Source organism: Medicago truncatula, chromosome 4 (assembly GCF_003473485.1).
Source record: "Medicago truncatula cultivar Jemalong A17 chromosome 4, MtrunA17r5.0-ANR, whole genome shotgun sequence".
Lineage (NCBI taxonomy): Eukaryota > Viridiplantae > Streptophyta > Magnoliopsida > Fabales > Fabaceae > Medicago > Medicago truncatula.
This window is the reverse complement of record NC_053045.1, coordinates 63,512,171-63,514,909: the sequence shown is the minus strand read 5'-3', so window position 1 is coordinate 63,514,909 and position 2,739 is coordinate 63,512,171. Positions and strand designations below refer to the sequence as shown.

The 2,739-nt window shown below is 32.4% G+C and overlaps 1 pseudogene; it reads left to right on the top strand.

Moving 5' to 3' along the window:
* The first annotated feature begins 717 nt into the window (after positions 1-717).
* On the top strand, positions 718-2,258 carry LOC11440102 (probable F-box protein At4g22030; annotated as a pseudogene).
* Positions 2,259-2,739: the final 481 nt, after the last annotated feature.

Here is a 2,739-nt window from a genome sequence, read left to right as displayed (position 1 = left end):
AAAAATAACAGAATGTACGTACATGATGGTTTTTATCAACTGTGCCAATGAAAATGCAGTAGCAGATAGCTAGAATTGAAATGCACAACTAAAATAAATTAGCAAACAAAAAGAAATTAAAGAGACAATGATCATGGCCTTGTCTGTCTAGTGTTGCATTGTATAAATTGTAGGGAAGGTTTTTGAAAATGTGAAGAGTTGATATGCTTAATAAAAACATTATGATCATTCTTCTAATGAAGACTAAGTCAATGGCTGGCTGTTGCAGTCAATTCAATACCTTCGCTTTTGATTTTGAGCAAGTGGATGGATATGTGCATATATGCTATTTGAATTCCACAGATTCAAGTTTTATGTTGTGGCAACTAAGCTGATTCTTCTTCTTCCAACAGATGGAACAGACAACTAACTAGACATCTAAGCTGGAACAAAAACATTTTTTTAATTTGAGACAGAAAATAATTGTCTTTGCAATTGTGAACAAGTTTTATAACCTGGGAAAATTGTTTTAATTTCGTATAACATCTTGAATTATTGTCTATTAATTTCCTAGCAAGCTGTTCTAATTTCACATGACATGAACTCATTAGCTTCATTTTTTAATACTAAAAACATGTTATTTTATTGTGTGTATACAAATATTCCTACATTTGGTCCATAGGTATCTAAGAACCTATTTGTTTAATACCTCCCATAACTCTTTGTACTAAAAAATTGAATAAAACTATAACATTACAAGTTGCACTCATCCTCCCTGTCACAATAGTATATATATAAACCTTTCCTCACTAACACTAAACACAAATCAAAACATAATTAACATACGTACAATCATTTCATTTTCATGGCTTCCATGCACACCTCAACTTCTTCTTTTTCTTTCTTGTCTTCAAAAAGAGGTAATGTGAATGCCTCAATCCATTTCCCAAGACCCAATTCTTTACTTCCTAAGAATAGGATACCCACTGCAAAGCTGGTTGAAGGGTTAACCTTCAAAGACTCAGTTCCTTCATTATTGCTTGAAAAAAATGTCATCAATAGGACACATAATTTACACCATGATTTATCCAATTCTTCAATCAATAACTCCAACACCGTGCAACTCTATGCTATCTTAGATTCTGTATCTGACAGAATTGAAATGCACAAAAACATCGGCGAACAGCGTCAAAATTGGAACAACCTACTTCTAAACAACATTAACATGATTACACTCACTGCTACAACATTAACTTGTATTGCAGCCGCAACTGGTGCTGATGGTGCACAACTGTTGGCTCTGAAACTATCATCCACTCTTCTGTTTTCAGCAGCAACTGGTATGTTGCTTATCATGAACAAGATTCAGCCTTCGCAGCTCGCTGAGGAACAGCGCAATGCTACAAGATTGTTCAAACAACTATGGACTCAAATCCAAACCAAAATCAATCTTGGTAATCTTATTACTGAGGAAGATGTGGAATCTTCATTGGAGAAAGTGTTGGCACTTGACAAAGCTTATCCACTTCCTCTGTTAGGAGCTATGCTTGAAAAGTTTCCTGCAAAATATGAACCTTCTGTTTGGTGGCCTGCAAAAAGAAAAGAAGGAAATGCTGAAGAAAGCAAGAAGAGGAAAAATAGTAAAAATGGATGGAGTGAAGAATTAGAAATGGAAATGAGGGAAGTTATTGAAGTTGTAAAGAGTAAAGACATTGAAGACTATGAGAGACTTGGAAATATAGCATTGAAGATTAACAAGAGTATGGCAATAGCAGGTCCATTACTCACTGGAATTGCAGCAATAGGTTCTGCATTTGTAGGAAACGACGACGGATTTTGGTCAGCTATGGTACCTGTGATGGCAGGATCAATGGCTTGTGCAATCAATGGTTTTGAGCATGGTGGACAAGTTGGTATGGTGTTTGAAATGTATAGAAACTGTGGTGGATTTTTTAAGATGTTTGGAGAGAGTATTGAAAGCACACTTGAGGAGAAAGATTTGGAAAAAAGAGAAAATGGTGAGATATTTGAAATGAAAATGGCATTGATGTTAGGAAGAAGTGTTTCTGAGCTAAGACAACTTGCTTCAAAATCTGCTGCCTGTTGCATGGAAGGAATTTCTATAGATGAATTTGCCAGCAAACTTTTTTAGATAACATTACATTCTTATATATGTTTTTTTGGTGATCAACATTCTTTGTTCTTTATTTTTGTTCAATAATATTTAGCTACTCATTACTTGTGACAAGTTTATTTCACACATTATATTAATTAATTTTTGTAACATAAACTTCTTGCATGTGAAAATTAAAGGTGTTCAAATATAAATTTAATTTACTATAAACTTTAAGAATAAATGGGTGATTGAGTAGTTCGATTGGTTTAAGCTAAGAGTTAAAAAGAGTTTGTGATTCTGAATTTAAATTTGAAAGAATGAGTAAATATTAATCTTTTGTAATTAAAAAACTTTGAATAAACTATGTAGGGTCAGCTCCTGGATCTTGATTATAATTGAGAAATAGTGTTCTCATAATAATTTGAATTTTTCTCCTTTCACTTTTCTCTTTAAATAAACATTTAAGGTTTAGAAATTAAAGGTTTTTTTTTTTTATTACAAGAAAGTTTATTTAATCAATAAGAAATGATATATGTACATATATTTTGTGACCATTTTTAAGACAACTTTGTTCATTTCTTTTTTTATTGATAAAAAACAACAAAGAAAGGAAAAGGAGAAGTAAGAGAGGTTAAAAACACAAT